This window comes from Loxodonta africana, unplaced genomic scaffold, assembly GCF_030014295.1.
Source record: "Loxodonta africana isolate mLoxAfr1 unplaced genomic scaffold, mLoxAfr1.hap2 scaffold_193, whole genome shotgun sequence".
Lineage (NCBI taxonomy): Eukaryota > Metazoa > Chordata > Mammalia > Proboscidea > Elephantidae > Loxodonta > Loxodonta africana.
The window spans coordinates 363995-377392 of record NW_026974935.1 but is presented as its reverse complement, the minus strand read 5'-3'; the positions used below and the strand labels follow the sequence as shown (position 1 = coordinate 377392).

At 44.8% G+C, this 13398-nt stretch overlaps 1 long non-coding RNA gene across 1 annotated transcript in view; it reads left to right on the top strand.

Moving 5' to 3' along the window:
- Positions 1-10421, top strand: part of LOC135229311 (uncharacterized) — a 55104-nt gene extending 44683 nt beyond the window's left edge. The window contains exons 3-4 of the long non-coding RNA XR_010320097.1: positions 4570-4744; positions 8797-10421. This is a non-coding gene — a long non-coding RNA (uncharacterized LOC135229311). The remainder of the gene's footprint in view (positions 1-4569; positions 4745-8796) is intronic.
- Positions 10422-13398: the final 2977 nt, after the last annotated feature.

The window sequence follows — 13398 nt, the reverse complement described above, 5'->3', positions numbered from 1 at the left end:
TGTGGAGAAAAAGGCATTAACAGGTGGATAGCTGCATACTAGGTGTTACGGATTAAACTCTGTCTTCCCAAAATGTATATATCAGCTTGACTAGGCCATGCTTCCCAGTATTGTGCGATTATCCACCATTTTGTCAGCTGGTGTGATTTTCCAATGTATTGTAAATCCTACCTCTAGGATGTTAATGAGCGAAGATTTGAAGCAGTTATGTTAAGGAGGCAGGGCTCAATCTACAAGATTAAGTTGTGTTTTAAGTCAGTCTCTTTTGAGATATAAAAGAGAAAAGAGCAGAGAGACAGGGGGACCTCAGTACCACCAAGAAAGAAGTGTCAGGAGCAGTGCATCCTTTGGACCTAGGATCCCTGTGCTGAGAACCTTCTTGTCCAGGGGAAGATTGGTGACAAAGACCTTCCCCTAGGAGTGACAGAGAGAAAGTCTTCCCCTGGAATTGGCACCCTGAATTTGGACTTATAGCCTCCTAGACTGTGAGGGAATAATTTTCTTTGTTAAAGTCATCCGTTTGTGGTATTTCTGTTACAGGAGCACTAGATATCTAAGACACTAGGTACCAGGAGATGTACATTTCCCAGCTCTTTCACTCCCAGGGCCACTATGACTAAGTAGCCATTGCCATAAATCCATGTGAGCAGACTATTCTGATTACTGCTTTGACTCTACTGTCTGTTATGGTAACCACACCCACCTTGTCTTTGTTGATTGAGTGCCACCACTTGGCTGCTACCACCACGGGGTCCAGTCAACTGCATTGTAGTTAGGTGTCTTAATTCAGTTAGGGCAGTTCTCACTGTGGACTCTTACTTACATAAAATAGCAACCACAGAAGTCTTCAATAATGCTGGGGCTTGCTGCACAAATTTGTACCTCACCGCTATGGTACAAAGAAAGCCCTCTGGGCACTCCGTGTGTGGGTCTGTGGGTCCAGCCTAATAAATCCATTCTAACCTGCCAGTTTCCCTCAGCCTTTGGTTACCTTCTCCTACAGTATACAATGGCAGATCTGCCATTTCCACTTGATTTATTGTAGGCCACCACTTAATCCATGCTTCAGTAAACCAACCAAATAAACTATGACGTCCTTTTCTAACCTCTCAAGCTGAAACACTGAATGAAGAATCTATGCTTCCTGGGTCTATATCAATAAACTCAGACTAATCCACCTTTATGTTGCTTGCACCATTATCCCACACCCATAATAGCCATTCCCACACATGTTCACCAGGTTTCTGTATGTATGTATGTATTAGAAAAATCAAGCAGTTCTTTTGGAGTTTAGCATACCTTCTCCTGGGTCACACTTCATAGTTCACCTTTTGGGGCTTGTTGGGACTGAAGTCTAGGTATAGGTCTAGAAGCAAAAATGGGCAGTGGCAGTGGGATGTTCAGCCGTGTCTTATAAGACATCTGCCTAAGGTGATGCCCCAGGCAATGCCCCAGATACCACCCCAGGAGATAACTCAAACAAGACACTTCAGGCACAGCTGAGGGTAATCTCATTAGATGGAGGTGGAAGGGATAATTGTTTTACTGGGAAGGGTGCCTTAGCAGGCAAAATTAGAGAATCTCTTCAGATGGGAGTAAGAGGTCTGGTTCTGTTAGGAAGAGCGATTCAACAGAAATTGGAGGTTCATTGTCCCCCGCTTCCTGACTGTCTGCCCATATGTCCTCATCCCAAGTTTCAGGATCCCATTTCTTCCCAATCAGTGCCCTCACTCTAACTTCAGACACCATTTGAGGCTGGATATTCAACTGGCGCTTTAATTCAGTCACTCTTATGATAAGAATCTGAGTTTATTTTTGGCAGCATTAGCCTTGTTACTATAAGAAATATGGTTTTCTTTCTGGGCACAAGTGGCAGCTTTCAGATCTTGTATGTGGTGCTTCAGCTTTGAGCCCATTTCTTTCATTCACCAGTGTGACTAGCAAAAGCAGGACTAACCAAGCAGCTTCCTTATTATTCTTATTCTGACAAAATTATAGAAAAGTATCAAATATGTAATCAGGCAGAGCCTTGTCTCTCACAAATATTTGATCCAGTGGTAGTAGTATTTTGCGTATTTCTATTGTCACCTCCCACCATGGATTAGCAATAGCCTGTTTACTACTGGAGACAGTCATCAGTGCCTTTAAGACTAGCCAGACTTGAGAATCAATTCAGAAAACTCATCCTTAAGATTTGGTTCCTCTAGAACCACAGTAGGTACCAAATGTCTTAGCTGGGATCTCTAGAGATGCAAAACTAGTGAAGAGAATATATATATATGGAAAACCTAGTCGCATAATGGTTAATAGCTATAGCTGCTAACCAAAAGGTTAGCAGTTCGAATCCACCAGGCGCTCCTTGGGAACTCTGTGGGGCAGTTCTACTTTGTCCTGTAGGGTCACTATGAGTTGGAACCGACTCGATGGCAATGGGTATATATATATACACACACACACATACACACATACATATATATATGCATACATATGTTAGTTGTGGCTGTTAGATGCCATCGATCCTGTGTAAAACAGAATGAAACACCACCTGATCCTGAACCATCCTCACAATCATTGCTATGTTTGAGCCCATTCTTGCAGCCATTGTGTCAGTTCATGTTGTTGAGCGCCTTCCTCTTTTTTTCTGACCCTCAGCTTTTCCAAGCATGATGAGCCTCTCCTGGGACAGGTCCCTCCTGAAAATATGTCCAAGGCACGTGAGACGAAGTCTCGCCATCCTTGCTTCTAAGGTGCATTCTGGGTGTACTTCTTCCAAGATGGTTTTGTTTATTCTTCTGGCAGTCCATGGTATATTCAGTATTCTTTGCCAACACCATATTTTAAATGAATCAGTTCTTCGGTTTTCCGTATTCATTGTCTAACTTGCTCAAGCATGTGAGGTGATAGAAAATATCATGGCTTTGCTCAGGCACACCTTAGTCCTCAAAGTGACATCTTTCTTTCTCAACACTTCAAGGAGGTCTTTTGCAACAGATTTGCCCAATGCAATACATTGTTTGAATTCTTGACTGCTGCTTCTGTGGGCATTGATTATGGATTCAAGTTAAATGAAATGCTTGATGACTTCAGTATTTTCTCTGTTTATCATGGTGTTGCTTACTGGTCCAGTTGTGAGAATTTTTGTTTTCTTTATGTTGAGGTGTAATCCATACTGAAGGCTGTAGTGGTTGCTCTTCATCAGTAACTGCTTCAAGTCCTCTTTACTTTCAGCAAGCAAGGTCGTATCAGCTGCATATCATAGGTTGTTAGTGAATCTTTCTCCAAAACTAATGCCATGTTCTTGTTCTTCGAGACCAGCTTCTCAGAATGTTTGCTCAGCATACAGATTGAGTAAGTATGGTGAAAGGATACCACCATGACACATAACTTTCTGATTTTAAACCACACGGTATCCCCTTGCCCTACTCAAATGACTGCCTCTTGGTCTACGTAGATATTCCGCATGAATACAGTTAAGTGTTCTGGAATTCCCATTCTTTGCTAAGCTATCCATAATTTGTCGTGAGCCACACAGTTGAGTGTGCTTGTATAGGAAACAAAAATAGGTAAACATCTTACTGATATTCTCTACTTTCAGCCAAGATCCATCAGACATCAGAAATGATATCCCACGTTCCATGTCTTCCTCTGAATCCAGCTTGAATTTTTGGTAGTTGCCTGTCTGTGTACTGCTGCAACTGTTTTTAAATTATATTCAGCAAAATTTTTCTTGCGTGGGATGTTAATGACGTTGCTCGATAATTTCCGCATTGCGTTGGACCACCTCTCTTTGAAATGGGTACACATATAGATCTCTTTCAGTCATTTGGTCAGGTAGCTGTCTTCCAAATATATTGGAATAGTCAAGTGAGCGCCTCCAGCACTGCGTCCCTGTGTTGAAACATCTCATTTGGTACTCCATCAGTTCCTGGAGCCGTGTTTTTTGCCAATGCCTTCAGTGCAGGTTGGAGTTCTTCCTTCAGTACCATCAGCTCTTGATCCAATGCTACCTCCTGAAATGGTTGAACGTCGACCAATTCTTTTTGGCGTATTGAGTCTGTGTATTCCTTCCGTCTTCTTTTGATGTTTCCTGTGTTGTTCGATATTTTGCCCATAGAATCCTTCCTTCAGTATTGCACCTAGAGGCTTGAATATTTCCTTCAGTTCTTTCAGTTTGAGAAATGCCAGGTGTTTTCTTCCCTTTTGGTTTTCTAACTCCAGATCTGTTCACATTATTATTATCATACTTTGTCTTCTCCAGCTTCCCTTTCAGGTATTCTGTTGAGCTCTTTTACTTTATTTTTCCTTCCATTCTCTTTAGCTACTGTACATTCAAGAGCAAGATTCAGAGTCTCTTGTGACATCCTCTTTGGTCTTTGCTTTCTTTCCTGTCTTTCTAATGACTTTTTGTTTTTTTCATATATGATGTCCTTGCTATCATCCCACAACTAATCTGGTCTTCGATCATTAGTGTGCAGTGCATCAAATCTATTCTTGAGATGGTCTCTAAATTCAGGTTTGATATACTCAAGGGCATACTTTGACTCATGGACTTGTTTTAATTTTCTTCAGCTTCTACTTGAACGTGAATATGAGCAACTGATCATCTGTTCTGCAGTCAGCCCCTGGCCTGATTCTGACTCATGGTATTGACCTTCTCCATCATCACCTTCCACAAATTTGATTCCTATCTATTCTGCCTGGAATGGTTCACGAGTATAATCACCATTTATGTTCCTGACGAAAGGTATGTGCAATGAATAAGTCATTGGTCTTGCCAAATTCTATCATGTAAGCTTCATTGTCATTTCTATCATCAATACCTTATTTTCCAACTGCTGATTTGTCTGCTTTGTTTTCAACTTCGCATTCTAATTACGTAATTATCAGTACATCTTGATTGATGAATGCATCACGTTTGATCAGTTTCAAACTGCGGAACTTGGTAAAAACCTTCAACCTCTTCATCTTTCACATTCATAATTTGTGTGTAAATTTGAATAATAGTCTTATTAACTGGTCTTCCTGGTAGGCCTGTGAATATTATCCTATTGATCGTAGTGTTCTACTTCAGAAAAGATCTTGAAATGTTCTTTTTATCGATGAATATGATGCCGTTCTCTTCAGTATCTCAATCCTGGCATAGTAGAACATATCATTGTCTAGTTTAAAATGTCCAAAACCAAGCTATTTCAGCTCACTAATGCCTTGGATTACTGACCTTTATGCATTCCATTTCATTTTTGATGACTTCCAATTTCCCTAGATTCATACTTCCTTCATTTCACGTTCTGATTATTAAAGGATATTTGCATCAGTTTCTTCTCATTATGAGTTGTGCCCCATCAGGAAACGTCATTAAAGTGGGATCTACTTTGAGAAGGTAGCTCTTCCCCACTCATATTTTGAGTGCCTTCCAACCTAAGGGGTTATCCTCTGTCATTCAATCAGACAGTGTTCCAGTACTATTTGTAAGATTTCACTGGCCAGTTGTTTTTAGAAATAGGTCACTAGGTCCTTTTTCCTAGTCTGTCTAAATCCAGAGCTCCACTCAAACCAGTCTACCATGGGTGAACATGGTGGTATTTGAAATACCGGTGGCATAGCTTCTAACATCACAGCAACATGCAAGCCACCACAGTACAACAAACTGACAGAAGAGTGGTGGGAGTTAAAAATAGGAAGAACCAAAAAGAGTGCTTCTTCCATGTCTGCTGATTTAGAGGAACCATGAGAAATTGTCAAGTGAAGAGTGATTCAGAGAAAAACATGGGTAGAGTGTGACCTAATTTCCATAAAAACAAACAAATGAATGTACTTACATGTGTCCCGGCAAAAAGAAGTGTGTAAAAGGGTACATATGTATCTTTGGACACTGGACACTTTGGGGGAGCAGGTACAATATACTTATGTGGGGATGGCTCTTATTATAACTTCTGTATACAAATCTCTTGTTAAATGTGTTATAAGAATGTAAAACTTTTTAAAGTTTAATAACATCATAGGTGTATGTGTGTGTATTTGAAACCTTTTTTTTTTTTGACTATTTGATATATGTGTTTTTTCGTTATCTAGTGTGGCTATAGCAGAGATTCCACAAGTGGATGCCTTTAACAAACAGAAACTTATTCTCTCACAGTTTAAGAAGCAAGAAGTTTGAAGTCAGGGCACCAGCTCTAGGAGAAAGCTTTCTCTCTTTGTGGCTCTGGGGGAAAGTCCTTGTCATCCATCTTCCCCTGGCCTAGGAAATTCTCAGCGCGTGGACGCTGGGTCAAAAGGACATGCTCCACTCCATGCACTTCTTCCTTGGTGGTATGAGGTCCCTCTCATTTCTGCTCACTTTTCTCTTTGTATCTCAAAAGAGACTGACTCAAGACTCACCCTTATCCTGTAGATTGTGTCCTCCCTCATTAACCTAACTGCCTCTAATCCCGCCTCATTAACATTACAGAGGTTAGAATTTACAACACATAAGTAATCACATCAGATCACAAAATGCAGGACAACCACACAATACTGGGAATCATGGCCTGGCCAGGTTGGCACACATTTTGGGGGACACTATTCAATCCATAACAATAGAGAAAACACTGTCTTCAATGCCAGATTCAGAGACTTTTATCCATCTATGAAGGGCAAACACAGAAATTGAACAAAATTCAGACCAGCGAATTATTGCTTGCTCTTGTAACTAATGACTTCTTCTGGTCTCTATGCCTCGAAATGGCCAAAAAGAATTCTGTGAGGATTAATGCAGTTATTGCTAAAACATCTACTGAATTTGCATGTCTACAGGTAAGGAAGAATACTTGATTCATTAAGTAACACAGGGACCCTTAGACTATTGTTCTCCTTCTCTGATATGCCACTATCACCTTCTCCCCTTGTTGCTCTCCTGAAAAACCCACACTTGTATATTCTAGGCTTTTTTTCAGGATTGAATTTGCAGGAAGTTGAAGATATATCTTTGAAAGATAAAGAAGACTTTGGCCACATTGTCTTTAGACAGTCGAACTTCCCAGCCAACCTCTGTGCAGGATGGGAATTCACAATCCCTCCTACTCAGTACCTCTGAGCAGGACGGGATTTCTGTTTCATTATCAGGAGACTGTGGAATTCACCCCTCTTCAGAAAACTTACTTTCCTTTGCCTCAAACTGTCCCTCTCAGGATCTGTCACGGTCACTCTGAGAAATTCACATGGGCAGCCTGTATGGAAGTGCCCATCCTAGAGGCCCTGCCCTCCCTTCCTTGCTCCATAGGGATTCCTCTGACACTTGGGGTCACATCTCCCAGGGAGTACACACCTCTGGCACTTCCAGGGATTCCCAGGCCCTGGGATACTGTGGATGGGACTTGGAACTCAATCTGTTTCTTCCCATCCTCACCTTTGGTTATCTGTGTTCTGTCTTCACCAGATTTAGGAGGCCTTGTCTTCTCTTTGCTCGTTTCATCTCAGTCAGGCTTTTCTATTCCAACTCTCTGATCTCAGAACAGATCAGGTTAGACCACAGAAAAGAGAAAGACCAAGCAAACATCACTGATCTGTGCAGAAGCTGCTGGGAAGGGATTCGATTCTCATTGGTTTAGGGTTTTATGCCCGCTGCTCACCGGCAGGCAGGTTCCCCCCAGAGTCTGGCTTCTGTCTGGTACCTTGTACTACAAAGAACTCAGTGACCAGCCCACCTTCACAATCACACCTCCCTTAGAGCTATCTTTGCAGAGGCTCTTTCTCAGACTTCCATGTCCCACTGAAATCCCATTTCTCTTTCCTTACAAACATTATGCTCATTCTCAGGGCCCTGAGACCTCATCTGCAGGTGAGTCTTGTCCTCTTCTCTCCTTGGCGGGCTAAGCTTTTGAGTGGACCTCATGTCTTCGGACAGCTATCCTGGGGCTTCTTCCACCCTGGTGCCGTAGGGCTGCATCTCTCTTTGTACTAGAGGGGGCGTGGAAGGGGCACAAGGCTAAAAGAGGATGGATTTTCCAGGTGAGGTGGGTTTAAGAAGCCTGAATGAACTTCTTCCCTGAAGGGTGCATATTTTGCAGTCCAGACATCCTGCTTCTCTCAGTCTAAGAGTCCTAGCACGTCTTCAGGTGCTTTCTCCTTTGACCTTGAGGCCATGCCTGCAATCTCTGCAGCCAGGTCACCCACATGTGTAGCAGCACCAGTAGGTGTGGTAGCTTCTTCAGCCCCTGTCTCCTGCTCCAGATGCTCCTGGAGGTGCCTGGCTCTTCTTGCCAGGACTCCAGGATGCTGACCAGGGACTCAGTGTTGGTTAAAGGATGTCGGCCAGTGACCACGTGTCCTCATTTCCTTTGAAGGCTTAGGCTAGTTGCCTGGGCAGAAGACAGCCAAGGTCAGTCTGAGCCTAGACACCTAGTGACCGACCTGTGACACTGCAGCGAGTGATAGATGTTAATTTCCATACTCAGGTATCCGCAGGTGGCGGACCCAGAGTGGTCGGAGGTGAAGTGTAACTAGAGATCACACAATCATGAGGGCACGGGCCAAAGGTCAGGGAAAATAGCTGAGGTCGTGGAGCTCTAGCGGAGCCAGTCTAGGGCACAGGCCTCCCTCCTGTATGTGGCAAAGAGGCGATCCATATGCCGCCATGCGCAGACTCTGGACTGCTGGGGCCCTGGATGCCCGGATTTCGGCCTTGTCTTTGGAGAAGTGACGCGCATGCACTGTGCCACCGGGGGCTGTGCCCCAACAGAAGCAAAATCTTGACAATACGGGCTTCAGTTGACTTTGCCTGTGCTCTCCTTTGGCTGAGTGACTTCGTGTGTTTCCTAGCAGGTGAAGACATTCGTTGAGAGAGGCAATTTCCATGCGTGCAGGCAAAGTGTGTGCTGAGATGATGAGTTGCTGGAGACCAGGGTGGACTCTTCAGACCCAGAATAGGCCTCTGGCCGGTATGTGTCAATGTTTTCTGCCCATGGCACTCACCCGGGTATTTGCATAGAATGTTATCAGCGGAATTAGTAGTCTCCGGAGAGGCTGCCCCGTGTCAGCAAGCTTCACCTGGCCAGGGTCCACCCGTGATGTAGCTCCCCAATCAATGACTACTCTCTAGACCTTCCAGATAGACTAGCAGATCTTCTCTGCCCATGGGCAACCAGTAGAGCCAGAGGCCTTCTCCCTTTGCTCTTTCGTCTCTAGGCATTCTATCAGGCACTCCAAGCTGTGAAGTGCATGGGGGGAGAAAGAAGAGATTTCAGAGAATGAACACATACAGAGAGAGAGGCAAGAGATGGTGAGTGGGGATGTCTTGCATACTGATATCCTGAGGAAAGTGGGAAAATTGGACCCTGGCTTGCTCTGCCAATGCCGTGAAGCAGTCCGCACCAGGGGCTCCCTTGTGCCTGCATAGCCTTTCCCAGGGTGTGCTCAAATCCTTTGGCCACTAGGTGTCCTAGGTCACAATGGAGGACCCTGTGTCATCTGCCTGGTGGACTGGATCTCTGCCATTGGCTAAGTCTTGTCACCAGGCCCATCATAAGCTCTGCCCACTCTTCCGGTGGGGAGACTCTCTCCATGGTGATGGCAAAGAAACCTTAGTCCCGCCCACCTGGCCTTGACTTCACCTACCTGGCCTGCTGACCCTCACCCAGACCTCTGTGTGGATGAAAATGAATGTCCACCAGTGGCCCAGTGTCAGCGTCTGGTATAAAGGATTCGGGACGTTTCCTGAGGCAGAAGGCAGCCTACGTCTGCGGGTACCTGGAAGTCTAGTGACTTGTGATGCTGCTGCCAGTGAGAAATGGTGACTCCCACACTCACATATCCCCTGGTGGCAGAATGATAGTGATGGGTGGAGAAACATGGCTCCGGAGCACATGTTCAGTGGGGCACCGGCCAAATGTCAGGGCCAGGAGTGGACGTCGTGGAGCTGCATGGCGTGCCAGTGAAGGGCCCAAGGATTTCTCCAATGAGGCAAAATGCAGATCAAGCCAAGGAACACAAAGATAAAGCAGCTGAAGAAATTAAAAAGGTTACTCAAGAACATAGTTAAAAATTTAATAAGCTGCAAGAAACCATAGAGAGACTGCAATCAGAGATTCAGAAGATTAACAATAAAATTACAGAGTCAGAAAACTCAATAGAAAGTAATAAGAGCACAATTGAGGAATTGGAAGGCAGAATTACTGAGATGGAAGATCAAACTCTTGGGACTAATATATTTGAAGAGAAAGCAGATAAAAGAATTTTAAATGAAGAAATCCAAAGAATCATGTGGGACTTTATCAAGAGAAATAACTATGAGTGATTTCAGTACCAGAACAGGGAGGGCTAACAGAAAATACAGAGGGAACTGTTGAAGATTTGTTGGCAGAACTTCCCTGATATCATGAAAGATGCTCATCGAATTCCACATACGGTAGATCTCAAAAGAAAGTGACCGAGACACAGAATAATCAAACTTGCCAAAATCAAATATAAAGAGAATTTTAAGAGAGGCTAGGGATAAAGGAAGTCACCAACAAAGGAGAGTAAATAATAAAAAACTTGGACTACTCAGCAGAAATCATGCAGGCAAGAAGGCAAAGGGATGACTTACACAAAATATTGAAGGAAAAAAATTGCCAGCCAGGAATCAAACCATAACCCTGGCCCTCTGGCCTTCGGGCCCTCTGGCCTTAGCCCTCTAACTCTAGCCCCTAAGCCCTGAGCCCCAAAGCCCCTAAGACCCTAAGCCCTTAGGTTCTAACCCCCAAGGCCCTAAACTCTAACCCTAACCCAAACCCTAACCCCTATTCCCTAAACTCTACAACCTAAACACCTACACCCCAAAACACTACACATCAAAACCCTACACACTAAACCCTATACTCTAAGCCTCAAACCCTAAACCCAAACCTCAAATCCCAAACCCCAAACCCTAAACCTAACCGTAAACCCTAAACCCTAACACCTAACCCTAACCCCTAACCACCCTAACCCTAATGACCCTAACCCTCGAACCCTAACCCTCTAACGCTAACATGAAACCCTAATCCGAAACCCTAACCCTCTAACTCTAACCTCTAACCCTAACCCTCTAACCCTAGCCCTAATCCTAACCCCAACCTCCAAACCTAACCCCAAACCCTAAACCTCAAATCCCTAGCCCTAAACCTAAGAATGAGCCTAAGCCTAACCCTATCACTTAACTCTAAACCCTAAACCATAACACTTAAAACCCTAACACCCTTAGCCCTAACACATTTAACCCTAACACCCTAAACGCCAAAACCCTAAACACTAACACCCTTAACTCCAACCCCTAACCCCTAAACCCTAAGCTTAAACACTAAACCGTCTAACCCTCTAACCCTAATACCCTTAACCCTAACCCCAGCCCCCAGCCTTAACGCTCACTCTAAGCCTTAAACCTTAAGCCCTAAACCCTAGGCTCTAAGCCCTAAGCCCTAAACTCTAAATCCTAAAACCCTAAACTCTAAGCCCTAAGCCTAACCCTCTAATCCTAAACCCTAAAACCTTACCCCAAACCCATCCCAAACCCCTAAACCTGAACCCCTAAGCCCTAGCCCTAACCCTAATCCTCTAAGCCTAACCCTCTAACCCTAACTCTCTAACCCTAACCACAACACCAACCCCAACCTCTGAACCCAAAAACCCTAACCCCCTAACCCCAAGCTTCTGAACCCTAAGCCTAAACCCTCTAACCCTAAATCCTAACCTTCACCCCCTCACACCCTCACCTTCTCACTCCCTCACTCTATAATCTTCTCAACTTCTAACCCCCTCACCCTCTAACCCCTCACCCTCTAACTCCCTCAATCTCTAACCCCCAACCCTCTAGACCCCAACCCTCTAACACCCACCCTCTAACCCCAAACCACATATCCCAAACAGACCCAACACCAACCCCAACCCTAAACCTAAACCCTGACCCCTAAAACCTAAACCAAACCCTAACGACTAAACCCCAAAACCCTAAACCCCAAACTGCAACCCCTAACACCTAACCTTAACTCCAAACTCTAACCTCAAACCCTAAACCTAACCCTAACACCTAACCCCAACCAAAAAACCCTAACCCTAAACTCTAACCCCAAACCCTAACGACCCTAACTCTAACAACCCTAACCTTAACATCCCTAAGCCCAAACCCTAACCCTTTTTGTTAGCAGCCATAGCACTTAACCACTAGCCACCAGGGTTTCCATGAGCAGTCACAGGAATAGACACATGCACACCCGTGTTCACTGCAACATTATTCACAGTTGCAAAAAGATGGAAACAACCTAAGTGCTCGTCCACAGAGGAATGGATAAACAAACTACGGTACATACACAGTGGAACACTACACGACAATAAAGACCAATGATGAATCTCCGAAACATCTCACACCATGGATGAATCTGGGGCGCATCACACTAAGTCAATCACAAAACGTCATATACAGTAAGAGACCACTATCATAAAAACTCATGAAAACATTTACGCACAGAAACAATCCTTGATGTTCACCAGGGAGACGAAGAGCGGGTAGAGAAAAGCCAACTAAACAATAACCAAAAAAACCAAACCCACTGCTGTCGAGTTGATTCCAGCTCATAGCGACCCTACAGGACAGATTAGAACTGCCCCCATAGAGTTTCCAAGGAGTGCTTGGTGGATTCGAACTGCAGACCTTTGGTTAGCACCGGTGGCTCTTAACCACTACGCCACCAGGGTTTCCAACCAAACAACAGATCGGTGGTAACTCTGGCGAAGGAAAGACGGTACACAAGACTGGGGAATCAATCTCAGCCTCACTCTAACCCTAACCCTAAACCACTTGTGCCCGAGCCTAGTAACCCCAGCCCTAACCCCAACCCCCAACCACCTAAAACCTATACCCCTAAACCTGACTCCCAAACCTCTAACCCCCAAACCTGGACCCCTAACACCAAACCCTAACCCCTAACCCTAATCCTCTAACCCTTCTGCATCTCTGGGCCTCTCGACTCTCCGTCTATTTTCTTCCTCCAAATCCTACTAACACTCAGTGGAATTTTGAAGTTTGAGCTGTGCTTTGCTTCTTGTTGTCTCCACCGGTCCCATCAAGGCACTGCATCATTTGCTCTGCTTCACTATTCAGTTCCAAAACCATGGCTTAGAATCGCCTGACACTGGACTTCAGCGATTCGGTGCAAGGCCGCGAGAGGGCGCGCGCACCGCCGGTTCTGTTCTGCCCACCAGGCCCTCTGAGCATGGGAACCTCCTGGACCTAAGCCCGGACGACCTGGGTACCGCTCCAGTGGCGACAGCAGAAGCTTTTCTTCCCGAGGGACCCAACGCCCCAGGGCACTCTCTCAATACTCCCGTTAATGCTATGATTATCCTAACCCACTCCTTCTGTGCGACCTAGTGGGTCCTCTACCAGGTCCAGCCTTCACGACCCGCACC